This window comes from Porites lutea, chromosome 4 (assembly GCF_958299795.1).
Source record: "Porites lutea chromosome 4, jaPorLute2.1, whole genome shotgun sequence".
NCBI lineage: Eukaryota > Metazoa > Cnidaria > Anthozoa > Scleractinia > Poritidae > Porites > Porites lutea.
This window is the reverse complement of record NC_133204.1, coordinates 19,174,059-19,185,780: the sequence shown is the minus strand read 5'-3', so window position 1 is coordinate 19,185,780 and position 11,722 is coordinate 19,174,059. Positions and strand designations below refer to the sequence as shown.

General features: G+C 39.7%; 1 pseudogene; it reads right to left on the bottom strand.

Annotated features, from left to right (window-relative positions):
- Positions 1 to 6,610: 6,610 nt before the first annotated feature.
- On the bottom strand, positions 6,611 to 9,004 carry LOC140934357 (uncharacterized; annotated as a pseudogene).
- Positions 9,005 to 11,722: the final 2,718 nt, after the last annotated feature.

Here is an 11,722-nt window from a genome sequence, read left to right as displayed (position 1 = left end):
TTAAAGAAGTTTTATTCATTGTAATTTTAAGATCAATGAGAACCCTTTTTAAGCATGTTCTTCATAACCTTGAAGAAAACTTGGAAACGTTGAATAAAAAACCAGTGGGGAAAAGTAGGGAAGTTCAAAAACGACAGAGCTGAGTTTTGATGCTAGTCACTTTAAATTTGCAAAAACTAATAAACCGATGTACTTTAGGTGCATCTAATTGATTAATAATAATAAGCAAATTTGTGAGCTGCTTGGGTTTAACATGTTGAAGTGTAATCCTGCCTGAACAGGAATACTATCAATAAAACTTATTGTCAGGGACCTTGTTAGACAACCCCAAAATATGCATTCTTGAAAGCATAGTCATTAAGTTTGAACAATTCTCCATCTGCTGGCAGAGAGAGGTTTGGGGTTCCTCTTGGTAAATGTAAAGTATAAGAACAAGTATGGGCCTTAGGCAAGAAATCAGTAGTGATCCTTTTCTTTTGTGTACCCTGGAAAAAATAACAGAGTGAAAATAACTGTTGAGCAATCAAAAATCTCATATACATGTACTGGAAAACAAACAGTAATACATGTAGCAGCACTTCAAAAAACTTGAATTCCAGCTTGTTGTTTGAAGAAGCCGTTCTCACATTTTGCTAGCTTGAGGTCATTGAATGAGTGCTTGAGGTTACGATTTAGTTAGAAGGTGACTTGCCAGGCCCTTGCCAATAGGGCAAGTACGAAAATCTAGTTGTCCCGGACTACTAAAAAGGACCTTTTTGAGCCATAACCATGGGTGTGGCAGATAAATATAAATTTTGCACCAGAGAAAGTGTTTACGTGAAGCCATTGTAGCCATTTTTAGGCTGCCTCTATACTAGCTACAGTATAATCACACCATAGGGTTCCACAAAGTTTTGAACGTTTCAATGTCATTTCTGTGGTTGATACGAGCACAGACCATGGAAAATAAGACTCCTTTGTGCTCAAAATTTGTTGCACTAATTTTTCAAAATACTTTTACCGCTAATCTGCTTTGAAACTTCATAACTATAATTTACAATTCAAAAAAAGGCTTGGTGATGACATTTGCAGGTCTGGTGACACCACCCATAAGCTTGGAGTGGCCAACACAATAGTCATCATTTACATACTATTGTTTACCTGTTCTTCACTGATGTTGTCTTCTGTGGTCTCTTTTGCGGGCACATAGGGAACCATAAAATGAATGCTTGGTTGTTGGGTAAACCCCAACAGTGGCTCTTCACTTGCTCCTGTGACAAATTCCAAGATGTTTTCCAATGTGGTCACTCTATGCCCACTTGCCACATCTCGCAGGTACTTGACAAACTTACTATAAACAGCTTTCTCATACTTTAGACTGTTAGAGCCTTCCTCAGAGAACGTGGGTTTAAGGAGATGAAGGATAAGTGGAACTGTCAATTTGGCATTGTTTTGGGGTGTTCTAAGCAGGTAAAGGAACATTTGGAACTTTCGGGCAAACATGTGAATTCCAAGAGTATCTAGTCCTTGACGAAGCTTCAAACACACACTTTGAACTTGCTAATTCATCACTAACAAAAATGTCATTCAATAGTTCTTCAGAAAAATACCTTGGTGCCTGCCCATTCTGTAAAAGGGCAATTGCAGCCATCTGCCCTACGAAATAGTAATCCTCTGCTAAGTGTTCCTTAAGTCCATGGTCAAAATATTTTGCCTTGATCTGTTGGTTGAAAAGCCTGATCCACTCTTTTCTTGGACCTCCAATATCTTCAGCCTGCTCACCATAAAACTCTACTTGGAAGGTAATTCTTGGATCTTCCACTGATCGTAGTTCATCAAAGGTTGTTTCCAAGGCATTGTCACGGTCAACTGCCATAAAGTTAGTGTCTCCTACGTGCTCTGTGGCATCATCTATGACATCCAAGGGTCAGCCTTGTACAATTTTGCTCTGCAAGTATCTTAACATTTCAGTTCGCTCTGTTATGCTTGCTGATGGAAATTCACTGATAATCTTGTAAAAGAACTCACTGTTCTTCTTCTCTATTTGGCATGTCAGGGACTTATCTCTTTCAGGATCAGTGGTAATTGTTGACTCTTGCGTGTGTTGGGTACTGGTATTTATAGCAGAGCTCCACGTGGGCGGAGCCCCATTGCTAAGTAAATCTACCCATCCCAGAAAATTTGGTAATCACATGACTGTACAGCGACCGCCCGCCATCCGTCCGCACCACAGGAAAACCAATGTTTACTCTCACACTTTTAGCTAGTTTGGGAGACCAAGAGAAAACTAATTGCACAGGCTGCACATCAATGTTGTGATCAATTGACAGCTATCAAAACAGGGCATCCGCTGACAAGTATCACCTGACCGTACCGCGGGCTCAAGTGTCGACCCATCGAGGTCGAGTATTTTTTTAAAGTTATCCGCTGACAAATTACCAGTTTCAAATGATCGCAGGCTCAAGTTTATTTTTTCCAAGGATTCGTATCAGTTTATGCGGCAAGTTTATGCACGTTTGCAGGATTTGAGTCAATGATCTGACCTAGTATCAGGTTTGATATAAGCTTAGAGAACTTTAAAAAGCCTTCAGATATATTTGCTCACCACAAATTAATAGAAAGAAAACGTTCCGAAGGATATCTAGTTATAAATTTGGCTGTAGAAAGAAAACTTTGAGCGATTTTCTTGCTTCGAGGAGTTCACCTTCGAAAACAGTAAACACCGCGCTGGGAAGCCGGCCAAAACATAAACTTAAGCTTTACGCTTAAAGACTCAGGAGTTTTAGAGACACTTTAATACTTGTCTTCGTGAATGAAAATTGTTGTCTCTGTAAATGTTTCACCGGATTATATCTCTTTTTTTGATTGTTAGTAGTCTCTCTTGCAAATTTAATCGCTTGTCCGTGCCGTTTGTTTTCATCGTTCATGGCCATCGCTTGCAGGAGTACTCAAAAATGTTGCGCGTATCAAACGCTTTATAAGATTACACATCATTATTACTGAAACCATTAAATAACAAAATAAATAATAATAAATTCGCTATTATGTTGAAGTGTAACTCTGTTAAAGTTCATTCAAACACTCGACCACACTGACAGCTCGCACTATAGAAACGAGAACCAGCTGGCCGTATGGGTGATTTTGGAAATTTTCTGAAATTTTTGAACGGTTTGGCTCGTCCTGAATATTGACTGAGTGCAATTTGTCTTGAAAAATTGTGAAATACCGCATTCTGTGCGAGCTTTGTATGATAAATAGTACTGTTTCACCTCAAATGTGGTGTATAAAAATTATAAAAGGTTGGTTTAAACACCCCATATATTCGTTGGCAAGAATTTGTAAAGTAAACCTGTTGAACGCAAAAAAACTTGGCGTGATTTGTTTTCCAAGAATTTGTTTTCGAGGCCTAATGTACTGTGATCTTGAATGTGATCGAAGATGTTTGCTATTTTTTGGGTGTACATATAAGGTTATCATTTCGATGTAAGATGTTTCACTCTAAAATAACTTAGCCTTTCCCTCAAAAGTCACATGAATGTGCCCTTAAGTTAAATGATTTGTGGATTAAAAGTTTATTGTTTGATTTAAATTGTTTGACATAAATTTATTAAAATTGGAGCTTCGCTTTTAGCCATGGCTAAATCTATATATTACTTGTACTTGTACCAGTGAACTCCCCTGTCTGATCATGACATGTAGTGGTACTGGTGGGTCTTTGAGCTGGCCTGTGAGACTCAAGTAAATCTTCATCAAGCCAATCAGACTGATCTTGCCCTGAGTCTGATTTGTTTAAAACAAAGTTGTATGCTTTCTTCATGCGAATGTAGAGAAGCTCTTGTCCGGCTAGTTTCTTTACGACACTGTAATTGTACTCAGTTCCCTCAGCTAGTCTTAACACTGATATTTTCTTCTGGGTTACTTTAACAAAGTCGAAGTCATTTGGTCCTAGTAAACCGTATTCCGATTTCAGGGATGAAACTATTTTTCCACGCACACACAATTCGCTATCATCCTCATTAAGTACCACCATACCTCTTTCCACAATCTTCTCTTTTTTCAATTTTTCAACTTCATCCTCTTCATCGCTTTCTTCGGAAATTGCCCTTAGAAGAGCAAATTCAAATGGCCTTTTCTCGATGTTCTTGGTCTTTTTCGCTGTCTTATTTTTCGTCGCTGACTCTGCTGTCGCTCTCAGCCTCTCATTTCTGTTGAGTCTTCTGTACAGACCGCGACTGGAGCTTGTGTTCATCATTGATCTTGCCCTTGCAAGGGTTTCGGCGATTGGCGTTGTCATTGCCGGTCTCATTGTACTCGAATCACTTGAATCTGTTCCAGAATTAGTAGATGTTGATGTTTCCACAGTCAGCAACATATCAGATGCCTCTTTAAGAAGGCCAGCCGCCTTCTTTAATTTCTCTTCATCCATAGTGTAACCAAGATGGTCGACTTCAAAGAGCGGGAAGAATTACCCAGTACCGCGCGTTTGTTTTCACTCGTTCCAGTCCCTGAGATTAAATGAATGAGTGCGAACATTGAACGAATATGGCCTGATTAAATTGAATGAATGTATGTCGTTCAAACTGGATAAAATGCGGTTGAATAAATTAAATAGATATCAGTGATCAAATTAAAAATATATATATATTGAACGAATACGGAAGGATTGAATTGAATAAGTATCAGTGTTCAGATTGAATGACTTTTAGTAGATTAAATTGAGTAAATACCAGTTATTAAATTGAATGATTGGGGATTGAATTGAATGAAAATTGAGGATTAAATTGAATAGAAGTAAGCAAATAGCAAAAAAAAGGTATTAAATTGAATGCATTTATAAGTATTGAATATTGCTACATTTGGCTTGGTATAGTGTTGTAGAGAAATGGACAGACAAACACAGAAAGACAGTGGGGAAAGCCTGCAACAACAGCCCGTCTCTCCTAGCTCCTCGATTGGCGTTTGGGCCGCTTCCCCGTCGCTCGGGACGTTTAGCTGAGACAGGCAGACAGGGACAAACTAGCCTGTGTAGCAAGCATTTCCGTTTGGTACCGGAGCAAATCATAAAGGGAGTTTAATGTCCACATCCACCCACAAATCTACCTTCAAGGCACCCGCAATTAAGACCCGGTCTTTAATCTGCCCATAGAAATGTAAGTCAGATCCCCGCATAACGCTCTCAAGTCCCCGCTAAACACGCGAAGGGACACGAAACATACCCTCTTCCCCACAAAAAAAATCACGCAATCTGTTTCACGTCACACAAGTCTCTCCACTACCACCCCCAAGGGATATTTTTGAAAAAGAGAGTATGTGACACATTTTACACTTTGTGTGACATAAGGTCCTGCCAATCAATCAATAAAAGAACAAGAGAAAATGTCAATTATTATAATAATAACCTAGGAAACTAAAAGTATATGAATAGTTTCAACATAATGCCATGAAGAGAGTATGTGAGTTTTTGTGACATAATGTCCTGTCAATCACAAAACGCAGAGTTGTCAAGGATAGACGAGTCGTGGGGCACATGCCTTTGATGTTGGTCAATACGAAGGAGGGTTTGGGACTTATAAAACATTTTCTTGCAAAGCCAGAGACCAATGGAGTTGTCAACGTATGTGGGAAGGCAGTCAATCGGGGCGGAGGATTAGGCATGGAGATCCCATGTGAATATATTTTCACTGGACCACACAAACTCATTGAGCGTTTGGAGAAGTGCTTGGATCTTACAGAAAACCCAGCTGTCCGTAAAGATAGTCTTTCAAGTGAAAATGTCGAAAAGAAAAGAGGTAGAAAAGGAAAGCAACAACTGGAGAGTCTTCAAAGAATAAGAAATCTTGATGATAAATGGCAATGACATGTCCATAGTATAATTTTTACCGATTGAAAATATGATACTGTTATCGTATGAACAATGAGACAATTGATTACACTCTGATATGTAACGACAAACTGGAAATCGTGTTGAATAAGAACTGTCATCATTGGAGTGTCCGTAATAAAGAGGTTGAGTTTGTATGAATTTTCTCTCTGGGGCCGAGATTTCGTTTCCGTTGTCCGTATTATAGAGGTTATTTTTACAAAGAATGTATGGGCATTTTCCCGGGACCAAGTGAACTGTCCGTATTAGAGAGGTGTCCGTAAGGAGAGGTTCGACTGTAATTTTTTTTCTACTCATTCAGGGTTTTTGTTAAGATTTGAAGTAGCAGGGACAAATGTATCAATAGCAGGGACTAAAGATGGCGGTGGAGCGGCCATCTTGGCACGCAGTGCCAAGTCGGGGTAGGTGTGGGAGGGGGGCGCCCCCCTCCACTGGGGGGTCTAGGGGCCCTCCCCCAGAAAATTGTAGAATTTTTAAGGCCCCAGGGTGCATTTTTGGCCATTTCTGGCCAATTTGGCTTTCTGTTTTAGATCCTTTAAATAAGACATTTGCTGCTTAAAAACATATAAATTTAGGCTTTTAATTATTGCAATAGAGGCCAAACTTTTGCTTCATGAAAAAAAAATAAGAGTCTGGCACTTTATTTGTATTCTAACATCATCTGCAATATTTATTTCAAGCTAAGTTACACCCAAAAAATGACATTAATTTTACATGTAAGGTTGATTTTTTTACAATGCAACGCTGGTTGTAAGAATTTGAGTAGGCTGCAACAATGTATAGGGAGGAGCTCATGATTGATATAATTAATTATTGTATTAATCAGAAAAATAGTCTGATTCATAGTCAGAATCTCCCATGTGTGAATGGCAGTCGTCAAAGTCTTGGAGCTGGAGAGCAGCCACATATGCATCGTAATTACGCTCCTGAGCATGTTCTGGCAGTGAGGAACCAGAGGAGGATGGCATTGTATGATCAGCATCTTCAGTACCAAGAAGTGGCAGATCATCTTCATCTTCATCTACAGTAACCTGATCTGTCATTGAGTGACTTGTTGATATGGGTGGTGTAGAGGTGGTGCAGTCATTAGTTGAAATCGGAGGAAGCCTCTCAAGCTTTCTGCGATCTTTCTCCTTCAGCCACTCTTCCACAATTTCTTTTATCAGCAAAGGAAGCTCCTTTGATTCCTGCTTTAGGCCAATAATTGTGATGTGAAGTAATGGGTTGAGCAGGTCATTCTTTAAGCGGAGCGCAACCTACTTTTCTGCCATTTCAGGACAGTGGCAGCTCTTTCAGGCCAAGCATTGCTTACCGGGCAGCTGGAACATACTTCAGCAATAAAGGAGAGTACTGGGTTATGTGAACGGTAGAAGGCAGAAGTTTTGACAGGTACCAATCCATAGCTGTAATTGAGCCAGTTCCCTCACGGATGGTTTGGGGCAGATCATACTTGACCTTTTGCCATTCGTCAAGGAGCTGTTGTCGGTTAATTGTGTCCCCTGGATCTGGATAATGTTTTGCTAGCGTTACCACCATGTTCTTGCCATATTCACTAAAAAGAAGTACATAAACCAAGGGAAATTGAGACATATTAGCACTAAGATTCTAATCGAACAATAATCTTTGGTAAGTTGAAGTTAAAAATGAGATTCTTGAAGTGCATGTAGATTTGTTTGATAAAAAAGCAGACAAGAATTGTTAACTTTCTGTATAATCTATTCTAGCTTTTTGTAACTAAGAGTTAAATAATACTCAATAGTCAATACCTGAAGCCATCATCAGTTTTAGCAGGAACAAAAAGCACCACGAAAATTCTGAAGGAATCAAGGACAGGGGAGGAGTCCTTAAAGCGTTCATCAATATTTTGAATCAAGGCGTCAACGTACTTCCTCGGGAACCATTTCAGCTGATTTTCCTGAAAGGATGTGGGCAGCTCTGTCTGCTCGTTTGTACGTAGGTCCGCCAGAACTAACTGAAGACGTCCTTCAGGTCGCAAGTCCTATCATTAGAATTAGAAGAGATTAATTTTACCATACATTGCCTCTGTAGTATGTCAAGAGTTTGATATTTAAGTACCGTTTTACTCAGTAACGCTCTGAGTTGAACTGTTAAATCAGTGCTCGATTAGCGTAGAGCAGGGACAAGGGGGGTCTCGTCATGAGTTCATGAATTTTGTTTGTTACGTGTACTTAACTAGACCAGACTGATATATACAAACATGCAAATAAAAATAGATGTACACATAATTTATTAATTCAGTTGTACCTGTTTCAATACTGTGATGGGTGCTTCTGTGGTAGCAACCTCCTTCAACTGTTCCTTTGCATACTGTAGCAAGGGAACTATCTTAGCAAAAGACACAACACCAGCTCGAAAGCACTTGCTAACTGTTGCCAGGACGGGAAGAATAAACTTGAGGACGTAAATACCCCCTATAAAGAAGGTGACTAATTAGTAATCAACAAGTAAAGACACAATAGCTCTGAACAAAGACAATGTTTAAAGTTAACAATGAAACAGGCTTCTTACCTGTAAATTTTACGGTTTTAAGTTGGGAGAGTAGACCAATGGCTGTTGCATCATTTTTAACTCATCAGCACTGAGCGTCTGAAGAATTTCCACGTTGTCTTGCCAAACCCCCTGTGCGGCTTTGTCTGTAGACAGCCATTGTGTTCTGCAAGCGCGTTGGAGTTTGTGGTCAATTTTATGCCGTTTGGACTCTTCAGGGGGCAGCTGCATGCTTTGGAGCCTCAAGTGCATTTTCATTTAGGCCGCAGTCTTGACACAAGAATTTTGCAGCTACTTGTACAGTTGTACCAGGAGGTGCTCAATTGTCAACACGTACTCGATATCGTTGTTGGAGTCGCCGCAGGCCAAGGCAAGTCAGTGGCATGTGCAGTGGACGTTGATCAGCCGTGGATTGTCCACTTTTGGTCATTTCTTCTTTAATGGTCCTAGTGATAGTCTCGGCATTTGGTGATACAGCATCTCTCTCCATGAGATCATTGATGGCCAAGAATCAGATCTGAACTTGTGTATTCTAAACATACTGGATGAAAAGTCAGTCACATCGTCTACCATGAGGCCGTAACATCTTGCTTCACCAGCGGCTTTGGTGATTTTCGCTTTTATCACTCGACCCATAGTTGTGAGGATTCCTCTGACTGACCAAAGTGACTCGTGCCGGAAATGTTTTAGTTTCTCTAGTCCTATGCTCCGCATTAACTTCAACATAGAGGGAAAGTTGCGATAAGCTATGCCATGCTGAACCTGCCAATACAATGACATGAAAGCACTATGCAGGATCGCATGTTGGTGAAGATTGCGCTCATCAAGTTTTTTCTTGAAAAATGGATGTTCTCCTTAACATTTCAGCAGCAATGGAGTCTTGGTGTTTCTGTTCACTGCAGTTTTCATTAATTGCCAAAGTTTGGAAACGAACAGCGGGTTCCATTCCATAAGAGACACTCTTGTAATGTTTGCTTTTCGCCTGGTGAAGTCGGCAGAGCAAACAGAACATACCTTTCTCTTGATCGAAAAGCAACCACCACAGCCCCGTTGTTGAATTGTAACAAGGGTCGCGTCGAAAGATCCAGGCATGGTTAAACTTTTTCCTTCCTTTCTCTTTCTGATAGTGGCATTTGCTTTCGGTGCAGTGGTAGAAACTGTGCACAATTTCTCCTCTAGGAAACAGACTATTAATCATCTCTTGCGTTTGACCTACGTCGCGTGAAATAGACGATGGCTTACGGGAACAAGAGGGTGCCAAACTGGCTACAGGGAGAACAGTTAGGTCTTCTACAAGGACTTGTTGGGTAGTAACACTCGACGGAGGTTCAGTGAGAGGTTCTGTTGCTGGTAAAACGGTTACTTCAGATGGTCCGGATGTATCATCTGCACCCGAGACAGAAGTCTTGTTTGACTTGTCCACCACTGGCCTGTTATTTACATGTTAAAAAAAGTAGATCTAATTACATGTAATGTTCCTGACTCAAATGTATTTACATACGGAATAAGGGTTAGGCACAGTCCCTTCAGTACAAGAAATTGTAAAGTAATGTACGTTGTATAATTGTTAGACACTGGAATTTTGTCGACTCTGTTATTTTCTAGAGTGTACGCTTGAATAGTAACATTTGTTCCTTTGGGTTTCATCTTTATAAAGTTAATATAGCTTCCACGTTATTCAGTTTAATTCCCTTTTCCCCCCTCACAGTGTAGCAATTTACCTTTTCTTGTTTAAACAAAATTTTTCTGACCAACGTTAAATTTGTTTTCGTAAGTAGGCTTATGTGAAGTCTAGATTATAATTATTGTTGCCGGCGCGACATGGCTATTTGAAGCTCTTTTGAAATCTTTCGTCTCGTTAAAAACAGATTCTTGCATTTGAAAGCCCTATTTTATAGAATCAACCTTAAAAACTTGTGTTTAATTAGCAAATTTAGGGTTCAAAGGTAAAAAAAAAGCTTTTGGCAGTCTTTTTGCTAATTTCACTCGCATAAACAAGTTTACACAACGAGTGATTCGCTTCACTGCGTATTCAGGGAAACCCCATTTTCATTTTCACTTCCATTAAAAAGCCATCGTGAATGGCGTATTCTTACGAACCAGGAATCAGCCGAAACAATTAGAGAAGTGTTAAAATGATGGATTAAAGATTAAAGAGCAATTATAATTATGTTAGAAACGCCTAAGCAACCTGTCAAAATATTTGCGCATCACCTGTCACAGAACACTCGATCCACGCAATCAACTTTGAATCTATTTCGCTACACCCAATGTGTCGGCATTTGCGAGGGATTTTAATGAAGGTTAATAATAATTACAGTGAATACATTACAAAGACAACAGCTTACCTTTGGATAAAGTACTGGTCTGTTTTCCGCTTCATTTCCTGGTGTCAAAGGCCACCAATGTATATCATGCAATGTCATCACGGTAAATGCACCCATTGGCAAATCTGGTTTGGTTTATCCTTCGCAATTGAATTGAATGGCAGGGACAGAATGAGCTGAACTTATAGAGGTTTTCATTAGTAACACCAGAAAAACGCATGGGCGGAAATACCCTTTTTTGGGGGAGGATTCAGCTGTTTTGCAATAAAAAACAAATTCTCGCATGTACTTCACACGAAATTACAGTTATTTGATACATCGGTGACGATAAAAGGGCGCGTCGATGACTGATCTGTACCTTTCTTGAGCATACTTTATTTGTGTTATTGTTTCATAACAGATCATTCTATCACGCACTCTCAATCAGCAGAAGTACAACGGCAAAATATGGCACAGAACAACGTGTACAAACTGTATGGTGGAAAATAATTCTTGTTATTCGGTTTCTGTTTTAACAACAGAGAATAAAATTATAAATATCTATAAGCACCGCCTGATAAAATAGCCGGGACGAAAATTGAAATAGCCGAGTAAAGGTCCCGGCGTCCCAGGTCTAACAAAAACCCTGCTCATTGATGACGGTATTAAACGGAGTTCGACCGTATCATGATTTCTTATGACGGAAATTTCATCAGTAACCGGCCACTGATTTTTTTGGTGGGAGTGCGACGCCTGTTCCTCTAAACCCTGACCCTATCTTAAATTAAAAAAATTAAGTTTTCCACCCCCTTTTTCAGACCCGGGCTCTAAAATCTATCCCCGTTTAGAACGCCAAATAAAAGATTTCTTAAAGACCATTGTCATGGTAGGAAAATTTTAAGATGACAAACCAATGTTGGCGAAAACTTTATAGCGCCACTTATAATATATTTACGTAGTGATCTAAAAGTACTCAGGATAGCTGGAAAAGTGTTTTCCATCGTATGTAGGAGGAAACTGTCGTTGGCTGCTCCTGAATGGTGGGGGG